Consider the following 27738-nt stretch of genomic DNA (forward strand, 5'->3'; position numbering starts at 1 on the left):
CGAGAGGCACGAGGGAGGGTGGCGGAGGGTTTGGGGTTAGAACGCCGCGTGGAGATGGGTGTTTCGCACGGACGATCGGCAGGCGGGACCGTCACGTCAACGGGACGTGGTGAATTTTGGTTACTCGTGCAGCGCTAAACCCGATACAATATTTACAATTGTAGTGTGTAGTGTAGTGTATAGTGTAGTGTATAGTGTAGTGTATAGTGTAGTGTATAGTGTAGTGTGTAGTGTAGTGTATAGTGTAGTGTATAGTGTAGTGTATAGTGTAGTGCATAGTGTAGTGTATAGTGTAGTGTATAGTGTAGTGTATAGTAGTGTAGTGTGTAGTGTAGTGTGTAGTGTATAGTATAGTGTAGTGTATAGTGTAGTGTATAGTGTAGTGTATAGTGTAGTGTATAATGTAGTGTAGTGTATAGTGTAGTGTATAGTGTAGTGTATAGTGTAGTGTATAGTAGTGTAGTGTGTAGTGTAGTGTGTAGTGTATAGTGTAGTGTATAGTGTAGTGTATAGTGTAGTGTATAGTGCAGTGTATAGTGTAGTGTATAGTGTATAGTGTAGTGGATAGTAGTGTAGTGGATAGTAGTGTAGTGTATAGTGTAGTGTATAGTGTAGTGTATAGTGTAGTGTAGTGTATAGTGTAGTGTATAGTGTAGTGTATAGTAGTGGAGTGTATAGTGTAGTGTATAGTGTAGTGTATAGTGTAGTGTATAGTGCAGTGTATAGTGTAGTGTATAGTGTATAGTGTAGTGTATAGTAGTGTAGTGTATAGTGTAGTGTATAGTGTAGTGTATAGTAGTGTAGTGTATAGTGTAGTGTATAGTGTAGTGTATAGTGTATAGTGTAGTGTATAGTGTAGTGTATAGTGTAGTGTATAGTGTAGTGTATAGTAGTATCGTGTATAGTGTAGTGTATAGTGTATAGTGTAGTGTATAGTAGTGTAGTGTATAGTGTAGTGTATAGTAGTGTATAGCAGTGTAGTGTATAGTGTAGTGTATAGTGTAGTGTATAGTGTATAGTGTAGTGTATAGTAGTGTAGTGTATAGTGTAGTGTATAGTGTAGTGTATAGTAGTGTAGTGTATAGTGTAGTCTTGGTTTTTTCGGTAAAGTCACGTAGAAGGGAAGTAATAAAATAATAAAAATAAAACATAATAAAATGAAACAATTCTCACGACGTTTCGGCCACAACGCAAGCAGCCGTCCTCAGGTGAAGAATGAGACAATCCAAGCTAGGAGCTTACATATAAGCTGGGTTGGGGGTGGGAGAAGAGCGCCTTAACAAAAAGAATGTGCATATCAAGAGGAGTTTAGCATATACATGGGAAATGCGCAGGGGGCGGGGGGGCTTCAAAGTCATACCATGCCCACGCACTATGCAGGATCAAGAGCACCAAGGGGGGGTGCAGGGATTAGCATTAACAAAGGAAAGGAATGCCAATGATATGTAGCTGCAGTTACTAAACAACACCGTAGAAAACTAAAGTATAAACTACATACAAAAAACTAAAATATAAACTGCATAGCACCATCAGTATACTTACTATACTCTACAATAAGCTGAGTTACTAACAGCAAGTAATACATTACAATTCTACGTCGTAAAAGTTATATAATATGCTTCCATCTAAACTTTATTCTCTTACATCAACCGAGCATATACCGTACTATATACTGCCATAGATAAACACAACATTAAATTATATACTGTATTGCAATAAACCACATTTCAACATAACACTATGTATTATTCTACCTACCCTAATGTGTATCAAAATGGTTTATTACGTCCTTCCAATGATTGCTAAGCCAGAATCCATCTTCTCGATTAAAATTGTCTCTGTGTTTGTATATGTGGATCGCCTCATGAACGAATCTCTCATGATAGCCAGGTGGCTTGCAGAGAACCTCTGTCTTGGAGAAGTCAATGTCATGTGAGCCCACTGAGTTGTAACAGTGATCTGCCACGGCTGAGGTGTTTGTCCTACCGTGTTTCAGGTCAGCTTTATGTTCACGGATGCGGTCCGAGACATGTCGTTTGGTTTGTCCAATGTAACTGCTACCACAGAGGCAACTTAGTTTGTAGCTTTAAATCGAAAAGTATAGTGTAGTGTATAGTGTAGTGTATAGTGTAGTGTATAGTGTAGTGTATAGTAGTGTAGTGTATAGTGTAGTGTATGGTGTAGTGTATAGTGTAGTGTATAGTGTATAGTGTAGTGTATAGTGTAGTGTATAGTGTAGTGTATAGTATTGTGTAGTGTAGTGTATAGTGTAGTGTATAGTGTAGTGTATAGTGTCGTGTATAGTGTAGTGTATGGCAGTGTATAGTAGTGTATAGTGTAGTATATAGTGTAGTGCATAGTGTAGTGTATAGTGTAGTGTATAGTGCAGCATACGAATACAGCTCTAACCGGTTGTGCATTGGAAAGTAAACCCACTACAACATTTACCTGAGTACTGGAATGGTCACCATTCCTGACTAACCTCACTAACTGTCCGTGCCAGGTGGTGGTGGTGGTGGTGGGTTTTAACAACACACTGACAATTCACGCGGTGATCTAACCCAAGAAAAAGAAAAACAACCTCGTTGGTCGTGCGAAAGCCCTACTGCCACTCCTTACGTGTTAATCGGATTGTGTTTTGGTAAAACGCAAAGAAAATGAAAAGCCGTATGCACGTGGGACGTGAAGACGATTTACGTGAAGGGCGAAGAGTTGGGGGGGGTGTCTGGGGTTTAAGGCTGAAGCAAGTGCTCTGATGTTATCTTACATTTTCACGGCGCATTTCAAGGGTTGTGAGTGGTACAATAAGGGGGACTGAAGGTGATGCGGTGAACAGGGATGGGGGTTTCGAGGGTACGGGGATTACGGTGAGTTACCTTGGAGAATTACGGGGGCATCTAGGAGGATCCACGCATCCACCACGGGGAGAGAGAGAAAGAGAGACACGCAAACTCCAAATATGCAGCAGGCGACAGGGTCGGGATCGAACCCACGAACTCCCGTGTACCAGGCGAGGCAGTTAACATCTCCTAGCAACCGTGATGATGATGATGATGAGAGAGAGACGCAAACTCCAAATATGCAGCAGGCGTCAGGGTCGGGATCAAACCCACGACCTTCTGTGTGCCAGGCGAGGCAGTTAACATCTCCAAGCCACCGTGATGGTGATGCTGATGAGAAAGAGAGAGAGAGACACGCAAACTCCAAATATACAGCAGGCATCATCAGGGTCGAGATCAAACCCACGACCTCCTGTGTACCAAGCGAGGTAGTCAACATCTGTTAGCGAGCGGCACCTACGAAGGCCAGCGCTGTGGCACACGAGGGGGGTGGGTGGCCAGCACCACGCCCGGCCGCCTTTGTCTCCCCAGTGGCGATGTTTACAACACCACCACTACACCAGCTAACACATTTGAGGCTGAGTCGACCTAGGGGGAGGCCCAGGCACCGGTTCAAATAATCCGTCACCGGTGATGGGTGGCCGTGAGCGGGAATCGAACTCGGGTCGCCGGGTTCTTAGCGCAGCGCAGCGCTAACCACTACACCACCGCACGCTCGCGCACACACGCACATGCACACGCGCACGTGTACACACGCGCACACGCGCACGTGTACACACGCGCGCACAAGACAGGTTCAATAACAAACCGTGTTGGCCATGCGTGCAAAGCAAAACAGCCGCCCCGGGCGCACAATAAACATTCGAATCGGTATTCGTCGAGTCCCATTGGAGGAGACGGTGGTTCTATTTTGACTTGCGGGAGGCCTGGAATGCACGACGCCGCCGCTCACTCGCTCGCCTCCTCCATCGCCTCCTCCATCGCCTCCTCCATCGCCTCCTCCATCGCCTCCTCCATCGCCTCCTCCATCGCCTCCTCCATCGCCTCCTCCATCACCTCCTCCATCGCCTCCTCCATCACCTCCTCCATCACCCTCGCCAGCGCAAGGCAACGATGAACGCCGCAGAACCCCTCCACGCACTCCCCCGGCCTTCTCCGCTCTCACCTCACTCTACTCCCCCTCCCACCTCACTCTGACTCTCCCCTCTCACCTCACTCTACTCCCATCTGACTCTCGCCTCTCACCTCACTCTACTCTACCCTCTCATCTCACTCTACTCTACCCTCCCATCTACATCTCCCCTCTCACCTCACTCTAACTCTACCCTCTCATCTCACTCCACTCCCCTCTCATCTCACTCTCCTCCCCTCTCATCTCACTCTCCTCCCCTCTCACCTCACTCTACTCCCCCATCCCATCTGATTCTCCCCTCTCATCTCACTCCACTCCCCTCTCCCCTCACTCCACTCCCCTCCCATCTCACTCTCCCCTCTCATCTCACTCCACTCCCCTCTCACCTCACTCTACTCCCCTCCAATCTTACTCTACTCCCCTCTCACCTCGCTCTACTCCCCCATCCCATCTGATTCTCCCCTCTCATCTCACTCCACTCCCCTTCACGCACTCTCCTGCCTCTCCCCTCTCATCTCACTCCACTCCCCTCCACACACTCCCCTACCTCTCTCCTCCCATCTCACTCCACTCCCCTCCCATCTCACTCCACTCCCCTCCACGCACTCCCCTACCTCTCCCCTCCCATCTCACTCGACGCACTCTCCTACCACAACCACTCTAACCTTCCTCCTCCATCCGCAATTTCTGCGGCGGCGAAGGTGGTGGTGGTGGTGATGGTGGTGGTTGTGCTTGTGGTGGGGGGGGGGGGGCTACATGGCGCATTGCAAGTTATATATACAATGTGAAATCATAGCCTTTGATGGCCGATTATTTCAAATCACGGCAAAGGTCATGCCACCATCTGTTGTCTTCTATTGATTGCAATGGACAGGCAGCAGGTACCCATACATGGGCAACGAGAGAAAGGGCAAGTGCGTGCGTGTGCGTACGTGCGTGTGCGTACGTGCGTGTGCGTACGTGCGTGTGCGTACGTGCGTGTGTGTACGTGCGTGTGTGTACGTGCATGTGTGTACGTGCGTGTGCGTACGTGCGTGTGTGTACGTGTGTGTGTGTATGTGTGTGTACGTGCGTGTGTGTACGTGCGTGTGTGTACGTGCATGTGTGTACGTGCGTGTGCGTACGTGCGTGTGTGTACGTGCGTGCGTACATGCGTGTGTTTACGTGTGTGCATGTACGTGCGTGTGTGTACGTGCGAGCGTGTGTGTACGTGCGTGTGTGTACGTGCGTGTTTGTACGTGCGTGCGTGTGTGTGCTTGCGTGTGTGTGCGTGCGTGCGTGTGTACGTGCGTGCGAGTGTGTACGTGCATGCGTGTACGTGCGTGTGTGTACATGCGTGTGTGTACGTGCGTGTGTGTGCGTGCGTGTGTGTACGTGCGTGTGTACGTGCGTGCGAGCACGTGCGTGCGTGTGTGTACGTGCATGCGTGTACGTGCGTGTGTGTACGTGCGTGTTTGTACGTGCGTGTTTGTACGTGCGTGTGTGTGCTTGCGTGTGTGTACGTGCGTGCGAGCGCGTGCGTGCGTGTGTGTACGTGCATGCGTGTACGTGCGTGTGTGTACGTGCGTGTGTACGTGTGTACGTGCGAGCGCATGCGTGCGTGCGGGGAGCGGTAGCGTAGTGGCGGTCAGCGCCGCGCTAGGCGCTACGAACCCGGCGACCCGAGTTCGACTCCCGCTCACGGCCTCAAATGAGTGCCCGGTGCGGTAAATATACAGCAGCAGCAGGCGTCGTCAGGATCGGGATGGAACCCACGACCTCCTGCACACCAGGCGAGGTAGTCAACATCGCCTAGCCACCGTGATGATGATGAGAGAGAGAGAGACACGAAGACTCTAAATCTACAGCAGCAGCAGGTGTCGTCAGGATCGAGATGGAACCCACGACCTCCTGCGCACCAGGCGAGGTAGCCAACATCCCCAAGTCACCATGATGATGATGATGAGAGAGACACACGAAGACTCCAAATACACATCAGGCATCATCAGGGGTCGGGATGGAACCCACGACCTCCATTGCACCAGACGAGGTAGTTAACATCGCCTAGCCACCGTGATGATGATGATGATGAGAGAGACGCAAACTACAAATATACAGCAGCAGGCGTCGTCAGGATCTGGATGGAACCCACGACCTCCTGTGTACCAGGCGAGGTAGTCAACATCTCTCACAGCCACCACGACGGCCGCAACAGCACCACGGCGCTCCAAAACGCCGACCGACCCCTCCGTCTGCTTTAAGCCCCCGGAGGTGCAAACAGCCGCGGTAAACGGATCGCCGCGTGCCCCGTATCGGCCGATGCCGGCAAAACGTGTCGACAAGTATTGAGAGAGACAGACGGACGGACGGAGACGGTCACGTGTGTACCGCCCACGTGAAACCGGCCACCGCAATGTGAATTCACGTTGTGGTGCACACGCGCAAAGACAAAGATCCCCCGTGTAGCCTCTTGGCTGTTGAGAGGCGAGTGCTGTTAGCGGCGATGAAGGTCGACACCGTGGCACGGCACACGCTGGGGCTGGCTGGCTGGGTGGGTGGCACCACGCCGATGTTTCGTGAATAATCATTTAAGTTTGTTAAGAGTTGCACGTTTTCAATCACACACTCACCCACTTACTTACTCACCCACTCATTCACCCACTTACTTACTCACCCACTCATTCACCCACTTACCTACTCACCAACCCACTCACGCACTTACCTACTCACTCACCCACCACTCACTCACGCACTCAGCAACTCACTCACCCACCCACGCACCCACACACTCACTCACCAACTCACCCACTCACCCACTCACTCATCCACTCACCCACCCACTCACCCACTCACTCACCCACTCACTCACTCACCCACTCACCCACCCATTCAACCACCCACTCACCCACCCACTCACCCACTCACTCACCCACTCACTCACCCACTCACTCACGCACTCACTCACACACTCAGACACTCACTTACCCACTCACCCACCCACTCACCCACTCACTCACCTACTCACTCACCCACCCACTCACCCACCAACTCACTCACCCACTCACCCACGCACTCACCCACTCAGCCAATTACCTACTCACCCACCCACTTGCTCACTCACCCACGTGTAACGAGGGGAGCCCTTCAACGCAACACTTAAACCTGCGTCACGACGTCCGATCGCCTCGCTCTGCCCTCGGTGGAGTGGTCAGACGAGGGCGATCCCAAGATCCCACGGGCGACCTCGTTTGCGAGTGACCACGACATCAGATTCGGTCAAATATTTGCCAGGGCATTCGTCTCCCCCCAACCCCTCCCGCTCCCCAAAATGCTGACGTTTAGATGCTGTGCCGGATATACATTTTGAGGCTGAGTGGACCTAGAGGGGGGATGGGGGGGGGGTCCATGAGGGGTTCAAATATTCGCCACCGTGATTGGCCGTGAACGGGAGCGGAATTGAGGTCGCCGGGTTCGTAGCGCGGCGCGCTGAAGGCTGCACTGATGTACCACGTGCATGCTCGAACACGTCTCTGTGTGAGTCTGTGCGTCTCTGTGTGAGTCTGTGAGTCTCTGTGAGCGTCTGTGCGTCTCTGTGTGAGTCTGTGCGTCTCTGTGTGAGTCTGTGCGTCTCTGTGTGCGTCTGTGAGTCTCTGTGTGAGTCTGTGCGTCTCTGTGTGAGTCTGTGCGTCTCTGTGTGAGTCTGTGGGTCTCTGTGTGACTGTGTGGGTGTCTGTGTGAGTCTGTGGGTCTCTGTGTGAGTGTGTGGGTGTCTCTATGTGAGTCTGTGGGTCTCTGTGTGAGGCTGTGGGTCTCTGTGTGAGTCTGTGCGTCTCTGTGTGAGTCTGTGCGTCTCTGTGTGAGTCTGTGCGTCTCTGTGAGTCTGTGCGTCTCTGTGTGAGTCTGTGCGTCTGTGCGTCTGTGTGTGAGTCTCTGTGTGAGTCTGTGCGTCTCTGTGTGAGTCTGTGGGTCTCTGTGTGACTGTGTGGGTGTCTGTGTGAGTCTGTGGGTCTCTGTGTGAGTGTGTGGGTGTCTCTATGTGAGTCTGTGGGTCTCTGTGTGAGGCTGTGGGTCTCTGTGTGAGTCTGTGCGTCTCTGTGTGAGTCTGTGCGTCTCTGTGTGAGTCTGTGCGTCTCTGTGAGTCTGTGCGTCTCTGTGTGAGTCTGTGCGTCTGTGCGTCTGTGTGTGAGTCTCTGTGTGAGTCTGTGTGTGCGTCTCTGTGTGAGTCTGTGCGTCTCTGTGTGAGTCTGTGGGTCTCTGTGTGTGAGTCTATGGATCTCTGTGTGAGTCTGTGGGTCTCTGTGTGAGTCTGTGCGTCTCTGTGTGAGTCTGTGGGTCTCTTTGTGTGAGTCTGTGCGTCTCTGTGTGAGTCTGTGGGTCTCTGTGTGAGTCTGCGGGTCTCTGTGTGAGTCTGCGGGTCTCTGTGTGAACCTGCATGTCTCTGTGTGACTCTGTGTGTCTCTGTGTGAATCTGTGCCTCTCTGTATAAGTCTGTTTGTCTCTGTGTGAGCCTGTGTCTCTGTGTCAGTTTGTGGGTCTCTGTGTGCTTCTGTGGGTCTCTGTGTGAGTCTATGGGTCCCTGTACGAGTCTATGGATCTCGGTGTGAGTCCATGGGTCTCGGTGTGAGTCCATGGGTCTCTGTGTGAGTCTATGGATCTCGGTGTGAGTCCATGGGTCTCGGTGTGAGTCTATAGATATCTGTGTGAGTCTATGGATCTCGGTGTGAGTCTATGGGTCTCTGTGTGAGTCTATGGATCTCAGTATGAGTCTATGGATCTCGGTGTGAATGGATGGTTCTGTACACTGATGTACGCCGTGCATGCGTGCACACACTGCCCCCCCGCCCCTGTATAGCCTGTAACAGACTGTTGGGGCAAGTGCTGTTAGCGAGTAGCAGCATCTATGAAGGCTACCGGCACAGTTGCACACGAGGGGGTGGGGTGGTCAGCACCACGCCCGACCGCCTTTGTCTCCCCAGTGGCGATGTGTACACACCGCACCAGATACTCATTTGAGGCTGAGTCGACCTAGGGGAGGCCCGGGACCGGTTCAGATAATCGTCGCCGGTGTTGGCCGTGAGCGGGAATCGAATTTTGGGCTCCGGGTTCGTAACGCAGCGTCGCGCTAACCACTACACCACCACTCCACCCATACATACTCACAAACACCTATACACACACACACCTACACACACGTACAACAACAACAACAACCGCCATTCGCCACTAAGTGGCGGTGACGTCACCACGACGCTTGTGCCAGGCCATGTGCACCTTGAGGCCACGTGAAGTGTCGAACGCCCGCTGGCAGGAGGTCACGGGGCAGACCCAGGTGCCACGGGTCGACTGAGATGACCGAGACGACTGGCTGATGCACCACCTGTGCCCCCTACTGTGCCAACTTGCTGCGCTTTAGCCACCCGGCGCTCCGCTCGTTGTTGTGAGCGTCGCTCCTCCGCCCTCCGTTGTTGTTGGAGGGCGACTGCCTCCAACTGCCCAGTAGCGTCCTTCACGAGCCTCCTCCACTGAGGCCGATCTTGACACCGCTGGTACCAGTCATCGGCAAGTCCACTCAGCTCCACGTCCTCCTGTACCACATCACTCCATCTCTTCTCTAGCCCGTGCCGCGCCCGTTTAGCCCCCTCGATCCGGCCGAACAAAAGCTGTTTAGGCATGCGGTGGCTGGGCATGCGGGCTACATGACCCAGCCAACGCAGCCTTGCCTGCCGGAGGAGCTCACTGATGGGACTTTGCCCAGATCTTTCAAGGACTTGTGAGCTCCTCACACAATCCAGCCTGGTCAAACCCAGGATGGATCGTAGGCAGGCCAGCCTAAATGTTTCCAACCGGCGAAGATGCTCCACTAGGGGGGTCCACGTTTCGCAAGCGTAGAGAAGGGAGGGAATGACCGTGGCCGAGAAGACCTGAAGCTTCGTGCGGAGCGACAGACCAGGTAGCTTCCACACAGCGTTACGCAACCGATGAAAAGATATTGCCGCTCGACTGATTCGGAGTGAGACCTCTGCTGATAAACTGGAGCTGGTCATGAGCACACTGCCCAGGTATGGGAAACTCTCTACTCTCTCCACAACTGCCCCATCACCGATTGGGAGTTGTGGGGGCGGAGTGCCCGATGGTACAAAATACCCAGGCAGGTGCTTAGTTTTGGTGGGGCTGATGGTGAGGCCCCACCTCTTAGTGGCACACTCCAGCCTCAGCAGCAGCGTCTCCAACTCCTCTTCTGAATGAGCAGCTATTACCAAATCATCGGCATACATAACGTGGTTGACCAATAGGGAGCCATCCCTTGATCGCACCCGGGCGTCGATCAGCCTCCCATTATATCTGTACCAAATGGTAATTCCCCCGGTACAGCTATTGAAGGCTTCACGAACTACGCAGTCGAAATAGATGTTAAATAATGTGGGAGCCAGAGGACATCCCTGTCGCACCCCAAGGTGTACAGGGAAAGGCTCCGACTCCCGGCCACGTAGTTTTACCCGGGCCCGCTCACCATCATGAAGGTCCTTAATGATCGTGAGCAGAGGGTCAGGGACTCCGAAAGCACGAAGAACAACCCAGAGCCCAGTCCTACTGATGGTATCATAGGCCTTGACCAGGTCAATAAAGCAGAGATGTAGGTCTTTTTGGAATTCCCTACACCTCTGCTGTAGCAGACGGACAGAAAATATGGCATCTGTGCAGGACCGCCCTTTCCTGAAACCACATTGGGGCTCCGCAAGCCTCTCCTCAGCATGCCTAGCAAGGCGATGTTGAATAATCCTTGCCAGGACCTTACCCGGCACACTGAGGAGTGAGATGCCCCTGTAGTTGTTACAGTCTGTGCGGTCCCCCTTCTTAAAGAGGGGGACCACCAGGGCATCCTTCCAGTCCTGCGGAACCCGTCCAGTGGTCCAGACTGTTGTTATGATGTCATATAGGGCAGTCTGTGCACAAACGCCACCCTCCCTCAGCATTTCGCCTGGGAGATCATCTCTGCCCGGTGCCTTCCCTGGTCTCAGACTCCGGATCGCCCTCAGTACTTCCTCAACAGCCGGTACCTCAGCCAGCCACTCACAGGGGGTGACCTCTTCCAATATTTGAGGCACCGCAGCCTCAGCAGGGTTATCCCCACTTTGTGCCATGATGTTTTCCTGGCTGAGAGATTTTCCCTCCCCCAGGACCTCACAGAAATGCTCAGCAAATCTGCAAACCTGTTCCTGGGGGTCGGAGATTGGATCACCGTTTTTTCCTCTAATGATGGTAATAGGTGTGGCGCTGCAGGTTACTTTTTTGATGGAGTTAAATAGTGATTTGTGATCGCGGGCCACTGAGGCAGACTCCATCTCCTCAGCAACCCGCGACCACCACCCATCACACACACACACGTACACACACATACTCACACACATACTCACAAACACCTATACACACACACACCTACACACACGTACACACACATACTCACACACATACTCACAAACACCTATACACACACACACCTACACACACGTACACACACATACTCACACACATACTCACAAACACCTATACACACACACACCTACACACACGTACACTCACACACACGTACACACACATACTCACACACATACACACATTCACACACACACGTACACACACACGTACACACACACGTACACACACACGTACACACACGTACACACACTCACACACGTACACACACACGTACACACACACGTACACACACACGCGTACACACACACGTACACACACACGTACTCACACACTCACAAACACGTACACACACACGTACACACTCACACACACATACACCTACACACACGTACACACACATACACACCTACACACACGTACACACACACACTCACACACACGTACACACACGCGTACACACACACGTACACACACGCGTACACACACACGTACACACACACGTACACACACACGTACACACACTCACACACGTACACACACACACACGTACACACACACGTACACACACACGTACACACACTCACACACGTACACACACACGTACACACACGTACACACACACGTACACACACGTACACACACACGTACACACACGTACACACACACGTACACACACGTACACACACACGTACACACGTACACTCGCGCGCGCGTGCCGGTCGGTTTAGGTTTACCGTGAGTGTCAAAAGGAGTGATCTCTGTTATTCAGTCACAAGTTTAAATTTAAACTCGCCACGCAGGGCGGCTCCCGAGTTTCGGAGACGTGGTGGAGACCACCCCCATAGTCACCCCCCGTAGTCACCCCCCCCCCCCCGTAGTCACCCCCTCCTGATCACCCCCTGCCCCGTGATACGCAGATCAACCGAACCGTTCGTGACTTGCTCGGTTATTTAATTGAGTGTGTTCTTTCTCATTGACAAGTTAATTTGTTCTCTAACCCCTCCCTCTCTCCACCACCGCCCCACCCCCTCTGTCTATTTAAGGCCTCGCCACAGAGACGATCTCCCCTCTCTGTGCCCGTGTTACTCTCTCTCTCTCTGTGTGTGTCTATCTTGGTGATATCTGTCCGCTTATATGTCTGTCTATAGTTTTTCTGGCTAGATTTTTGTTGCTATTTCATTTACACCTGATGACGATCGCTTGTGTTGCAATCGAAACGTCGTATGCTATTATTTTACCCTGGCGTTGGCTACGCACGAAGACTACGACGCTGACGAGGTCACCCGGGGTCGCAGCCCCAAGCGTAGCGATCGGTACCGGGGTGACCACGATGGCCTGCCGCCACTAGCCGATGAGTCCGCGAGAGAGCGAAAACAATCACTGAAGTCTCTCTGTCTCTGTGTGTCTCTCTATCTGTGTGTCTGTCTCTGTCTATCTGTGTGTGTGTCTCTCTCTCTGTCTCTCTCTGTCTCTGTGTGTCTCGTGTCTCTCTATCTGTGTGTCTGTGTCTCTGTCTCTCTGTGTGTGTCTGTCTCTGTTTCTCTATCTGTGTGTCTGTCTCTGTCTATCTGTGTGTGTGTGTCTCTCTCTCTCTCTCTGTCTCTCTCTGTCTCTGTGTGTCTCGTGTCTCTCTATCTGTGTGTCTGTGTCTCTGTCTCTCTGTGTGTGTCTGTCTCTGTCTCTCCATCTGTGTCTGTCTCTGTCTATCTGTGTGTGTGTCTCTCTCTGTCTCTCTCTGTCTCTGTGTGTCTCTCTATCTGTGTGTCTGTGTCTCTGTCTCTCTGTGTGTGTCTGTCTCTGTGTGTCTCTCTATCTGTGTGTCTGTCTCTGTCTATCTGTGTGTGTGTGTCTCTCTCTCTGTCTCTCTCTGTCTCTGTGTGTCTCGTGTCTCTCTATCTGTGTGTCTGTGTCTCTGTCTCTCTGTGTGTGTCTGTCTCTGTTTCTCTATCTGTGTGTGTGTCTCTCTCTGTCTCTCTCTGTCTCTGTGTGTCTCGTGTCTCTCTATCTGTGTGTCTGTGTCTCTGTCTCTCTGTGTGTGTCTGTCTCTGTTTCTCTATCTGTGTGTCTGTCTCTGTCTATCTGTGTGTGTGTCTCTCTCTCTCTCTGTCTCTCTCTGTCTCTGTGTGTCTCGTGTCTCTCTATCTGTGTGTCTGTGTCTCTGTCTCTCTGTGTGTGTCTGTCTCTGTTTCTCTATCTGTGTGTCTGTCTCTGTCTATCTGTGTGTGTGTCTCTCTCTCTCTGTCTCTCTCTGTCTCTGTGTGTCTCGTGTCTCTCTATCTGTGTGTCTGTGTCTCTGTCTCTCTGTGTGTGTCTGTCTCTGTTTCTCTATCTGTGTGTGTGTCTCTGTCTATCTGTGTGTGTGTCTCTCTCTCTCTGTCTCTCTCTGTCTCTGTGTGTCTCGTGTCTCTCTATCTGTGTGTCTCTGTCTCTCTGTGTGTGTCTGTCTCTGTTTCTCTATCTGTGTGTCTGTCTCTGTCTATCTGTGTGTGTGTCTCTCTCTGTCTCTGTGTCTCTCTATCTGTGTGTCTGTCTCTCTCTCTGTATGTGTCTCTCACTCTCTGTCTCTCTCTGTCTCTGTGTGTCTCGTGTATCTCTATCTGTGTATCTGTCTCTGTTTCTCTATCTGTGAGTGTGTGTCTCTCTCTCCCGTGTCTCTCTATCTGTGTGTCTCTCTCTCTCTCTGTGTATGTCTGTCTCTCGTGTATCTCTCTCGTGTCTCTCTATATGTGTGTCTCACTCTCTGTCTCTCTCTGTCTCTCTGTCTCGTGCCTCTCTATCTGTGTCTGTCTCTGTCTCTCTGTGTCTCTCTCTGTGTCTGTGTCTCTCTATCTGTGTGTCTGTCTCTCTATCTCTGTATGTTTGTTTTCTTTTGTTTGCTGGTGACTTTGTGTATTTCATATTGAAATCGCCTCCAATGCTTTTGCTGCTGGCGGCAATAAAAGTTGTTTAAAAAGTCAAACGTCTGTATGTCTCTCTCTGTCTCTCGTGTATCTCTCTCGTGTCTCTCTATATGTGTGTCTCACTCTCTGTCTCTCTCTGTCTCTCTGTCTCGTGCCTCTCTATCTGTGTCTGTCTCTGTCTCTCTCTGTCTCTCTCTGTGTCTGTGTCTCTCTATCTGTGTGTCTGTCTCTCTATCTCTGTATGTTTGTTTTCTTTTGTTTGCTGGTGACTTTGTGTATTTCATATTGAAATCGCCTCCAATGCTTTTGCTGCTGGCGGCAATAAAAGTTGTTTAAAAAGTCAAACGTCTGTATGTCTCTCTCTGTCTCTCGTGTATCTCTCTCGTGTCTCTCTATATGTGTGTCTCACTCTCTGTCTCTCTCTGTCTCTCTGTCTCGTGTCTCTCTATCTGTGTCTGTCTCTGTCTCTCTATCTGTGTGTGCGTCTCTCTCTCTCGTGCCTCTCTCTGACTCTTGCTGCTGGCGGCAATTAAAGTTGTTTAAAAAGTCAAAGTCTCTCTCTGTCTCTCGCTCTCTCACCGTGGTCGCGTGGATTCTTTTTTTTCCTCAAGGCTCCTCCGGTTTTTTCACCTCCACCTTTTAGAATCGAAGTCACTCGCTTAGAGTATTTAGATGCTGCTGCTATAGACGTCCACACGATGAGTCGCAACTTAGTTGAGCTGCTAGCATTTGCGTTAGCCGGGGTCGATTCGAAAACAGAGCTACAGATCACCTCAGACAATCAAACGTTTAAGTTCAATCGATGGGTCTCCACGTATCTCTGTGTGTGTGTCTCGATGGGTCTCAATGTGTCTCTATGAGTCTCCATGCATCTCTACGCCTTGGGTGTTCCATCCTGAACCTGACGACACCTGCTGTACATTTGAAGTCTGCGTCTCTCTCTCTAATTTGTTTCTATTTTTTTTCGATCAGAGGAAGCAAGAAGATGCTCGGTGTAGTCGGCACTTTGCTTCCTTCATCATTTAGTTTTTGTTTTTTCCAATGCTTTGCTTTATGTGCCCCCCCCCTCCACTTTGAAATGAAAAATTCCAAAAAGATTTCAAGCTCTGCAACCTTACCCCGTCCCTCTCTCTCTACCCCCTCTCTCTACCCCTCCTCTCTCTCTACCCCCTCTCTCTACCCCCCCCCCCTTCTTTCTCTACCCCCTCTCTCTCTACCCCCCCTCTCCTCTCTCTCTACCCCCTCTCTCTACCCCCCGTTCTTTCTCTACCCCCTCTCTCTCTACCCCCCCTCTCCTCTCTCTCTCTACCCCCTCTCTCTACCCCCCCTCTCTCTCTACCCCCTCTCTCTACCCCCCCCTTCTTTCTCTACCCCCTCTCTCTCTACCCCCCCTCTCCTCTCTCTCTACCCCCCCTCTCTCTCTACCCCCCCTCCTCTCTCTCTATCCTCTCTCCCCCCCTCTCTCTACCCCCCCCCCTCTCTCTCTACCCCCCTCTCTCTCTACCCCCCCTCTCCTCTCTCTCTACCCCCCCTCTCTCTCTACCCCCCCTCCTCTCTCTCTATCCTCTCTCCCCCCTCTCTCTACCCCCCCCCTCTCTCTCTACCCCCCTCTCTCTCTAACCCCCCTCTCTCTACCCCCCCCTCTCTCTCTCTACCCCCTCTCTCTCTCTCTACCCTCTCTCTCTAACCTCCCCCTCTCTCTCTCTACCCCCTCTCTCTACCCCCCCCTCTCTCTCTACCCCCTCTCTCCCTACTCCATGTCTATGCCCCCCCTATGTTTTCTATGTAATATTTGAAGACAAAAATTCTCTCCCCGTGGTCGCGTGGATTTTTTTTTATCCGGGTCCTCCGGTTTTTCCCCCGCCACATTTTGACAAAAACGCCGCGCGTTCAGAGTGCTCGTATTACTCTGCTGCTAAGAATGCCCACGAGTGAGCTTCACTCGATAAGGTTAAACGCTGAGTTGTATTTCTACATTTTTTTTCAATCAAGTACTTTGTTTACCTTTCCAATTCGATGCACTCCTATCGTGCTTTGTTGTTGCTGCTGCTGTTGTAATGTTCTCACCCCGTGCCCCTACTGGACATCTGTGAACAAAGAGCTTTATAACTCATCGGATTCCTTCTGCATGAATAAATATTCTGATTTGAAGGTCTCAGGCCAGTCACTCGTGACTTGCATGGATCCATAGACTGACACGGAGAGTTTCACAGAAGTAGACATTTACACAGAGATAGATTCATATGCCGACCCATTGACTCACACAGAGACCCACAGAATCACACAGAGACCAACAGACTCACACAGGGACCCACAGACTCACACAGAGACCCACAGACTCACACATGGACCCAGAGACTCACACAGAGACCCATAGACTCACACAGAGACCCACAGACTCACGCAGAGACCCACAGACTCACTCAGAGACCCACAGACTCACACCGACACCCACAGACTCACACAGAGACCCGTAGACTCACACAGAGACCCATAGACTCACACAGAGACCCTTAGACTCACACAGAGACCCATAGACTCACACAGACACCCAGAAACTCACACCGACACCCACAGACTCACGCAGAGACCCACAGACTCACACAGAGACCCACATACTCACACAGAGACCCACAGACTCACACAGAGACCCACAGACTCACGCAAAGACCCAGACTCACGCAGAGACCCATACTCACACAAAAACCCACAGACTTACACAGAGACCCACAGACTAACACAGACGCCCAGAGACTCACGCAGAGACCCACAGACTCACACAGACACCCCGAGACTCACACAGACACCCACAGACTCACACAGACACCCAGAGACTCACACAGACACCCACAGACTCACACAGACACCCACAGACTCACACAGACACCCAGAGACTCACACAAAGACCCACAGACTCACACAGAGACCGATAGACTCACAGAGACCCACAGACTCGCACAAAAACCCACAGACTCACACAGACACCCACAGCCTCACACAGACACCCACAGACTCACACAGACACCCACAGACTCACACAGACACCCACAGCCTCACACAGACACCCACAGCCTCACACAGACACCCACAGACTCACACAGACACCCGGAGTTGGGCACGCATCAGTATGCGTGCCCAACTCCGCCGAACCGAATCGCTCGCCGTCCTCTCTCTCCGCCGGCAATTAACGGAACATGAATCCCACTCCCCCCGCCGCCGCCCAGGGTCCCCATCAATTTTAATTTGTATTGAAAATACCACGCTCAATTATTTCCCTCCCTTCGCTCACATCTCGCTTGCAAGGGGGAGAGAGAAAAAAAAACCCGCGGCTCCACGCTTCCAATTCCTCACATCATGGTCGTAGTTACGAAAATCCATAAAAATATATATACGTGTGTGTGTCTGTATGTGTGTGTGTCTGTGTGTGTGTGTGTCTGTGTGTGTGTGTGTCTGTGTGTGTCTGTCTGCCAGTCATCTCGGTCATCTCGGTCAGTCGACCCGTGGCACCTGCTGGGTCTGCCCCGTGACCTCCTGCCAGCGGGCGTTCGACACTTCACGTGGCCTCAAGGTGCACTTGGCCTGGCACAAGCGTCGTGGTGACGTCACCGCCACTTAGTGGCGAATGGCGGTTGTTGTCTGTCTGTGTGTGTCTCAGCGGGCAGCACCACCTGCGAAGGTCGGTACGGACGCGGCACCTGTGTGAGTGTGTACGTGAGTCTATGGGCAGTGTTGAGTCTATGGTGCAGTGCTGAGTCTATGGGCAGTGTGAGTCTATGGGCAGTGTTAAGTCTATGGTGCAGTGTTGAGTCTATGGGCAGTGTTGAGTCTATGGTGCAGTGCTGAGTCTATGGGCAGTGTGAGTCTATGGGCAGTGTTGAGTCTATGGGCAGTGTGAGTCTATGGGCAGTGTTGAGTCTATGGTGCAGTGTTGAGTCTATGGTGCAGTGCTGAGTCTATGGGCAGTGTGAGTCTATGGTGCAGTGTTGAGTCTATGGGCAGTGTGAGTCTATGGGCAGTGTTGAGTCTATGGTGCAGTGTTGAGTCTATGGTGCAGTGCTGAGTCTATGGGCAGTGTGAGTCTATGGTGCAGTGTTGAGTCTATGGGCAGTGTGAGTCTATGGGCAGTGTGAGTCTATGGTGCAGTGCTGAGTCTATGGGCAGTGTTGAGTCTATGGTGCAGTGTTGAGTCTATGGGCAGTGTGAGTCTATGGTGCAGTGTTGAGTCTATGGGCAGTGTTGAGTCTATGGGCAATGTTAAATCTATGGGCAGTGTTGAGTCTATGGTGCAGTGTTGAGTCTATGGGCAGTGTTGAATCTATGGTGCAGTGTTGAGTCTATGGTGCAGTGCTGAGTCTATGGTGCAGTGCTGAGTCTATGGGCAGTGTTGAGTCTATGGTGCAGTGTTGAGTCTATGGTGCAGTGTTGAGTCTACGATGCAGTGTTGAGTCTATGGTGCAGTGTTGAGTCTATGGGCAGTGTTGAGTCTATGGTGCAGTGTTGAGTCTATGGTGCAGTGTTGAGTCTACGATGCAGTGTTGAGTCTATGGTGCAGTGTTGAGTCTATGGGCAGTGTTGAGTCTATGGGCAGTGTTGAGTCTATGGTGCAGTGTTGAGTCTATGGTGCAGTGTTGAGTCTATGGTGCAGTGTTGAGTCTATGGTGCAGTGTTGAGTCTATGGGCAGTGTTGAGTCTATGGTGCAGTGTTGAGTCTATGGTGCAGTGTTGAGTCTGTGGTGCAGTGTTGAGTCTATGGGTAGCAGTGTTGAGTCTATGGGCAGTGTTGAGTCTATGGGCCTGCACGTGTGCACGTTGAACTTCTTCCGCACCGCACGTAGCCCGACCGCGCCGATCGGCTTCGCGACGGACGCCTCGCCTGGAGAGGTGAGGTTACTCTCCTGCGAAGGGCGTCTAAAGGCAGCGTACACGTGCGCACAATATAAATTATGAGCGAGCGGGCGGGCGGGGCGAGCGAGCGGGCGGACGGTGGAGAGAAAGAGAGAAAGAGAGGGAGATAAAAATACTCTCTCTCTCGAGAAAAAAAAATATGCGGCGGGCACTCTAAAAAAAACGCGCAAAGCAAGTTCAAAACCCATCGCTTTCATTTAAAATTATTCCTCCTCTGGCTTTTTGCCGCCCTACCATCACTCTGCCGGAGCCATCTCAACCCTCCCAAATATTAGTCGGGATATAAAAATACTTAATAATAATGATGATGATGATAATAACTTCACACAAGATGAGAATATGAAATATAAAACGTCGCCAGGCTGAGATGGGGCTCCCGGATTTATTGCCGGAGAAAATGAAAGCGTAGCCACTGGACCCGACATCTGTGTTTCACATTACAAAGACAAAGATCCCCCGTGTAGCCTCAACAGACTGTTGGGGCAAGTGCTGTTAGTAGCGAGCAGCACCTGTGAAGGCTACCGGCACTGTGGCACACGAGGGGGGGGGGGTGGGTGGCCAGCACCACGCCCGGCCGCCTTTGTCTCCCCAGTGGCGATGCTTACTGCACACTGCATCAGGTAACTGGTTGGAGGCTGAGTCGACCTAGGGGAGGGTTCAGATAAAATAATCGTCACCGGTGTTCTGAGCGCAGCGCGGTGCCAACCACTGCACTACCGCTCCCCCCACAAACACACAGACGCACAGACACACGCACAGACACAGGCACACGCAGAGACACACGCACAGACACACGCAGAGACACACGCACAGACACACGCACAGACACACAAACGAACAGACACACGCACAGACACACGCACAGACACACGCACAGACACACGCACAGACACACGCACAGACACACGCACAGACACACGCACAGACACACGCAGAGACACACGCACAGACACACGCACAGACACACAAACGAACAGACACACGCAGAGACACACGCCCAGACACACGCACAGACACACGCAGAGACACACGCACAGACACACGCACAGACACACGCACAGACACACGCACAGACACACGCAGAGACACACGCAGAGACACACGCACAGACACACGCAGAGACACACGCACAGACACACGCACAGACACACGCACAGACACACGCACAGACACACGCAGAGACACACGCACAGACACACGCACAGACACACGCACAGACACACGCACAGACACACGCACAGACACACGCACAGACACACGCACAGACACACGCAGAGACACACGCAGAGACACACGCAGAGACACACGCACAGACACACGCAGAGACACACGCACAGACACACGCACAGACACACGCACAGACACACGCACGGAGCCGTCGCGTGTCTCTCCCCAAGTCAACGGTCTCGTGACGATCTGCAGGCACCCGCAACGCAAACACGCGCACGCACGCACACAAACATACACTCCGGACACACCACGCGCACAGAGACAAAGATAGCCCCGTGTAGCCTTAGCAGGATGTAAGGGCAAGTGCCGTTAGCGTGGAGCAGCGCCTATGAAGGCCGGCACGGCACGCGAGGGGGTGGGTGGCCAACACCACGCCCGGCCGCCTTTGTCTCCCTAGTGGCGATGGTTACTACACACCGCACCAGGTACTCGTTTGAGACTGAGTTGACCTAGGGGACGCCCATGACGGTTTAGATAATCGTTAAGTGTGTTTGCCGTGAGCGGGAATTGAACTCGGGTCACCAGGTTCGTAGCGCAGCGTAGCGCTGACCGCTGCAACACCGCTCTCCCCATCACACAGACCCACACACACAGACACAGACACACGCAGACACACACGCAGACACAACAACAACAACAACAACCGCCATTCGCCACTAAGTGGCGGTGACGTCACCACGACGCTTGTGCCAGGCCATGTGCACCCTGAGGCCACGTGAAGTGTCGAACGCCCGCTGGCAGGAGGTCACGGGGCAGACCCAGGTGCCACGGGTCGACTGACCGAGATGACCGAGATGACTGGCTGATGCACCACCTGTGCCCCCTACTGTGCCAACTTGCTGTGCTTTAGCCACCCGGCGCTCCGCTCGTTGTTGTGAGCGTCGCTCCTCCGCCCTCCGTTGTTGTTGGAGGGCGACTGCCTCCAACTGCCCAGTAGCGTCCTTCACGAGCCTCCTCCACTGAGGCCGATCTTGACACCGCTGGTACCAGTCATCGGCAAGTCCACTCAGCTCCACGTCCTCCTGTACCACATCACTCCATCTCTTCTCTAGCCCGTGCCGCGCCCGTTTAGCCCCCTCGATCCGGCCAAACAAAAGCTGTTTAGGCATGCGGTGGCTGGGCATGCGGGCTACATGACCCAGCCAACGCAGCCTTGCCTGCCGGAGGAGCTCACTGATGGGACTTTGCCCAGATCTTTCAAGGACTTGTGAGCTCCTCACACAATCCAGCCTGGTTAAACCCAGGATGGATCGTAGGCAGGCCAGCCTAAATGTTTCCAACCGGCGAAGATGCTCCACTAGGGGGGTCCATGTTTCGCAAGCGTAGAGAAGGGAGGGAATGACCGTGGCCGAGAAGACCTGAAGCTTCGTGCGGAGCGACAGACCAGGTAGCTTCCACACAGCGTTACGCAACCGATGAAAAGATATTGCCGCTCGACTGATTCGGAGTGAGACCTCTGCTGATAAACTGGAGCCGGTCATGAGCACACTGCCCAGGTATGGGAAACTCTCTACTCTCTCCACAACTGCCCCATCACCGATTGGGAGTTGTGGGGGCGGAGTGCCCGATGGTACAAAATACCCAGGCAGGTGCTTAGTTTTGGTGGGGCTGATGGTAAGGCCCCACCTCTTAGTGGCACGCAGACACACACACAGACACACACACACAGACACACATACAGACACACACAGACATACAGACACACACACACAGACACACAGACACACAGACACAGAGACACACACACAGTGACACACACAGACACACGCACACACACACACACAGTGACACACACAGACACACACACAGACACACGCACACACACACAGAGGGTCACCGATGTCTCGAGTTACTGACGATGACCACAGCCGCCGTGGCGAGTAACTAATTTGAGGTTGAGTCAACCTTGGGGAGGCCCACGCCAGATCAGACAGCACGCACACAACGCCGCTGACGCTGCGCATGAGCGCAGCATGAAGGGCAGCTGATGAGAGCCAGATAACGACTTGACCCGTGATGCCTGGGGTCGCTGTCATTTGATACATGTGTGTCCATGTACACGCACACACACGTGTGTGCGTGTACATGTTTCGATTTAAAGCTTTCGTGACTGCTGGGATTCATCTTCTTGGTTCTTTCGGTAAAGTCGTCACGTAGAATGGAAATAATAAAATAATAAAAATAAAACATAATACAATATTATGCAGGGATTCATCTTCTTGGTTCTTTCGGTAAAGTCACGTAGAAGGGAAATAATAAAATAATAAAAATAAAACATAATAAAATAATATGCAGGGATTCATCTTTTTGGTTCTTTCGGTAAAGTCACGTAGAAGGGAAATAATAAAATAATTAAAATAAAACATAATAAAATATCATGCAGGGATTCATCTTCTTGGTTCTTTCGGTAAAGTCGTCACGTAGAATGGAAATAATAAAATAATAAAACATAATAAAATAATTCTCACGACGTTTCGGCCACAACGCAAGCAGCCGTCCTCAGGTGAAGAACAGGTCTGTCGAGAAGACAGCGTCTGAATGACTATTCTCTCCCTTTGATGCTGCTAATCCTGCATAATGCACGGGCATAATATGACTTTAAACCCCCCGCCCACCTCCTACGCATTTCACAAGTAATACTAATCGTATATCTGCATTCTCATAAATATGCTACATTTCCTCTTGATATGCAAATTATTTTGTCAAGGCGCCCTTCCCCCCTCCATCCCAGCTTAAATAGACGCTCCAAGCCTGGGGTGTGTCATTCAGACGCTGTCTTTCCGACAGACCTGCTCTCCACCTGAGGACGGCTGCTTGCGTTGTGGCCGAAACGTCGTGAGAATTATTTTATTATGTTTAATTTTCATTATTTTATTATTTCCATTCTACGTGACTTTACCGAAAGAACCAAGAAGATGTGTGTAAATGTTTACCCACGTGTGTGTGTGTGTGTGTATACATGTGTACGTGTAATGTATGCACACACGTGTGTGTGTGTGTACATGTATATGTAGTGGTGGTATTGACGTGCGCCGACTGTGACAGTGATGGATCACGGGGCGGCGCGGGGTGCGGGGTTGGGCACGCGTTGTGGGCGTGGTGTGGACGCGCGCGCCGGGAGTGACAGATGACGAGGCGGCGCGGAGTGAGTGGTGAGGCACGATGAGATGTGGGAAGAGAGGATCGTAGCCAGCACCCGGCGATTGGTCGAATAAGTGGGTGCTCGCAGCGACGTCCGCAGGTGGGGTATAAAGGGGGACGCGCGAGAGCACTCGGGGGGAGTTACCCAGTTGAAGACCCGAAGACGGAGCTGAAGACCTAGTGAAGCCGAGTAGCTCAGTGGCGTTAGTCGCCGAGTAGCTAAGTGGATGTTGGTCATCCGAGTAGCTCAGTGGCGTTAGTCGCCGAGTAGCTAAGTGGATGTTGGTCAACCGTTTGCCCATGGGCTTACATTCCGCCCCCGCCACGTTCCAGAGACTCATGGAATTGGTTTTGTCAGGCCTCCAATGGGATACCTGTTTGATTTATCTTGACGATATTATCGTCTTTAGTCGGACTTTCGAGGAGCACCTCCAGCGACTGAGAGCGGTGTTCCTCAGGATGCGTTCCGCTAAGCTAAAATTTAAACCGGCTAAATGTTTTCTGCTTCGGGAATCTGTCAGGTATTTGGGCCATATCGTGAGTCGTTCAGGGATCTCGACGGACCCTGCTAAGACGCATTGCGTCAGCTCATGGCCAACGCCAACCTCGGTCACGGAGGTTCGTAGTTTCATTGGTTTTGCCTCCTATTACCGTCGTTTTGTCAAGCAATTTGCCACCATAGCCAAGCCCCTGCACGCTTTGACGGCTAAGGGTGTGAGGTTTCACTGGGGGGCAGAGGAGGAGGATGCGTTCTGCTCCCTCCGTGACGCTTTGGTGCAGGCTCCCCCCTTGTGTTACCCCGATTTCACACAACCGTTTTTGCTTGACACGGACGCCAGCAATACGGGTATCGGGGGGGTGCTCTCACAGTTGGTCGGGGGGGTTGAACGGGTGGTCGCCTACGGTAGTAGGGTTCTTTCCCCCGCAGAACAACGCTATTGCGTAACTCGTCGTGAATTGTTAGCCATTGTGTTTTTTACACAGCAATTCAGGCCGTATCTTTACGGCCGTCATTTTACGGTCCGGACGGACCATGCGGCTCTACAATACGCTATGCGCGTGGCGCAGCCATCGGGCCAATTGTCCCGATGGTTGGAGGTCCTTCAAGACTACCAATTCACGACGATTTACCGAAAAGGGTTGCGGCACTCAAACGCGGACGCCTTGTCGCGGTTGCCGCCGTGCACGGACTGCACATGTTTGTTGGGATCAGCGCGGTGCAAACCCCCGGTCGCCGGCGCCCCGGGAGTTGCGCTCGCCGCCACTGACACCCCGGGAGAGGACGCCCCCACGGGGAGGGATTCGCTGTTGTCGTTGCCCCTCGTTGAGTGGGGCCGCCTCCAGATGTCCGACAGCTCCCTACTTACGCTGCGTCGGAAAGTTGGCGCTCCCGAACAAGGGGAGGCGCGGGTCGGTTCCTGGGTGTGCAGACAGGGCCTGTTGATGAGGTGGGACAACATGTCCCGGCGTCACGTGCTCGTGGTGCCTGTTGCTATGCGGGGTAGGATTGTTCTGGCAGCTCATGAACGGCTCATGCATCTGGGTTTTTACAAAACGCTCGCCCTAATCCAGCGAGACTATTATTGGCCGGGGATGGGTAACGACGTGGCGAATATTCTTAAGGGATGCGTAGAGTGCGCCAAAAGGAAACCGCCACCATTGGCGGCTAATCCACCGCTGCAATCCATTCAGGTTTCGCGTATAAACGAATTGGTAGCGTTGGACATCTTGGGGCCCTTTCCGGTTACACCAAGGGGAAATAGGTTCCTGCTGGTTGGCGTGGAATACTTCACCCGATGGCCTATGGCATGGCCGCTCGCCAACCAGTCGGCTGCGGCGGTGGCGGACGCCTTTGTCCAGGGTTATGTGTTGGACAAGGGCGCCCCCGAACGCTTGCTGACGGATCAAGGGAAGAATTTTTCGAGCGTTTTGTTGCGCGAGGTGTGCGACCTGTTGGGTACAAAGAAAGTGCGTACTTCCCCCTACCACCCGCAGACTGACGGGATGGTTGAGCGTCTGAACAGAACGATTACGTCTATGTTGTGCCAACAGGTCTGCGACGATCAGGTTGATTGGGACTTACAGGTGCCGGGGGTACTCGCGGCCTATCGAATGGCCCCTCATGCGGCGACAGGGTTTTCCCCATTTTTTCTTATGTATGGGCGGGAGGCCGATCCGGCCATGGACGTCCAACTGGGGATTTCCCAGCCACGTGCAAAATCTAAATTGGCAGACCACATCAAATTTAATATCGCCAAATTGACTGAAGCGCGGGAGGGGGCAAGGTTGAATTCGCGGTCGCGGCAAATTGCAAACGAGAAATTGCATGAGCGGAGGGTGCATACGCATGATTGGAAACCAGGCGATAAGGCCTGGCTGCATTGTCCACATGCACCGTTGGCTACGTCCCCCAAGTTGTTGAGACCTTGGAGGGGACCGGTGGAAATTGTGCGGGTTGCACGGCCCCAGAGTATACAGATTAAATGGGGGAAACGCCGTTGGTATGTGCACCCCTCCCGACTGAAGCCCTATGCGGCACCGTGTGACCCCGTTCTGTGCCGTGACGACCGGGCGTGTGATGTGACCGTCGACTCGGGGAGGGAGGTGTCGCAGGCTGATCCTCACGTGTCTCCACCTGACCCACCCCCAGGTGCCTCGGGCTTGACGGCTGCTGACCATCGAGAGCCTGAACCCCGGGGCACGCACGAGTCCTCGATGCCTGGCCGATGTCTTCCTGAACCGCCGGCACCACCGGACGTTCAACCGCGTCTGGTGCCGTACGACGGACCGGCAAGGCGGACTCGGGCTAGGTCTCAACAATTTTCATGAGGACGGGTTTTTTTTGTGCTCTACACCGAGCTCGCCCGGTGTTCCCCTCTGCCGGGATAATGTCCCGTTGTAGGGACGCTCGGAAGAAAAGGGGACACTGCACGAGTCGAAAGAAAAAAAAAAAATTATTCCATTTATTTTTTTTGTATACACATTGCTATTGTCACTCGCCGGTTTGTATATATTGTTCTGTTGTCGCGGTGGCATTGGTTGAGGGTTGCGGATGGTGGTGTTCGCGTCGTGTTGTGTTGTTAGCTTAGTTGTTGTTCTTGTTGTTGTGTTGTGTTACGGGGCACACAGGGAGGGTTTGTAATTTTTGTAGCAGCCGGGGCGGCTGCGAGCTATGTGGTAGGGGGTGATGTAGTGGTGGTATTGACGTGCGCCGACTGTGACAGTGATGGATCACGGGGCGGCGCGGGGTGCGGGGTTGGGCACGCGTTGTGGGCGTGGTGTGGACGCGCGCGCCGGGAGTGACAGATGACGAGGCGGCGCGGAGTGAGTGGTGAGGCACGATGAGATGTGGGAAGAGAGGATCGTAGCCAGCACCCGGCGATTGGTCGAATAAGTGGGTGCTCGCAGCGACGTCCGCAGGTGGGGTATAAAGGGGGACGCGCGAGAGCACTCGGGGGGAGTTACCCAGTTGAAGACCCGAAGACGGAGCTGAAGACCTAGTGAAGCCGAGTAGCTCAGTGGCGTTAGTCGCCGAGTAGCTAAGTGGATGTTGGTCATCCGAGTAGCTCAGTGGCGTTAGTCGCCGAGTAGCTAAGTGGATGTTGGTCATCCGAGTAGCTCAGTGGGCGTTAGTCGCCAAGTAGCTAAGTGGGTGTTTGTCACCCGAGTACTAAGTGGATGTTGGTCATCCGAGTAGCTCAGTGGCGTTAGTCGCCAAGTAGCTAAGAGGATGTTGGTCATCCGAGTAGCTCAGTGGGCGTTAGTCGCCAAGTAGCTAAGTGGGTGTTTGTCACCCGAGTACTAAGTGGATGTTGGTCATCCGAGTAACTCAGTGGGCGTTAGTCGCCAAGTAGCGAAGTGGGTGTTTGTCACCCGAGTACTAAGTGGATGTTGGTCATCCGAGTAGCTCAGTGGGCGTTAGTCGCCAAGTAGCTAAGTGGGTGTTTGTCACCCGAGTACTAAGTGGATGTTGGTCATCCGAGTAGCTCAGTGGCGTTAGTCGCCAAGTAGCTAAGAGGATGTTGGTCATCCGAGTAGCTCAGTGGGCGTTAGTCGCCAAGTAGCTAAGTGGGTGTTTGTCACCCGAGTACTAAGTGGATGTTGGTCATCCGAGTAACTCAGTGGGCGTTAGTCGCCAAGTAGCGAAGTGGGTGTTTGTCACCCGAGTACTAAG

At 52.5% G+C, this 27738-nt stretch overlaps 1 protein-coding gene across 1 annotated transcript in view; it reads right to left on the reverse strand.

Moving 5' to 3' along the window:
- LOC144952414 (dynein axonemal heavy chain 2-like) overlaps positions 1-27738 on the reverse strand; it is a 139082-nt gene that overhangs the window by 97675 nt on the left and 13669 nt on the right. The gene's annotated exons all lie outside the window — the stretch shown is intronic.

Source organism: Lampetra fluviatilis, chromosome 67, assembly GCF_964198595.1.
Source record: "Lampetra fluviatilis chromosome 67, kcLamFluv1.1, whole genome shotgun sequence".
In the NCBI taxonomy this organism is placed as follows: domain Eukaryota; kingdom Metazoa; phylum Chordata; class Hyperoartia; order Petromyzontiformes; family Petromyzontidae; genus Lampetra; species Lampetra fluviatilis.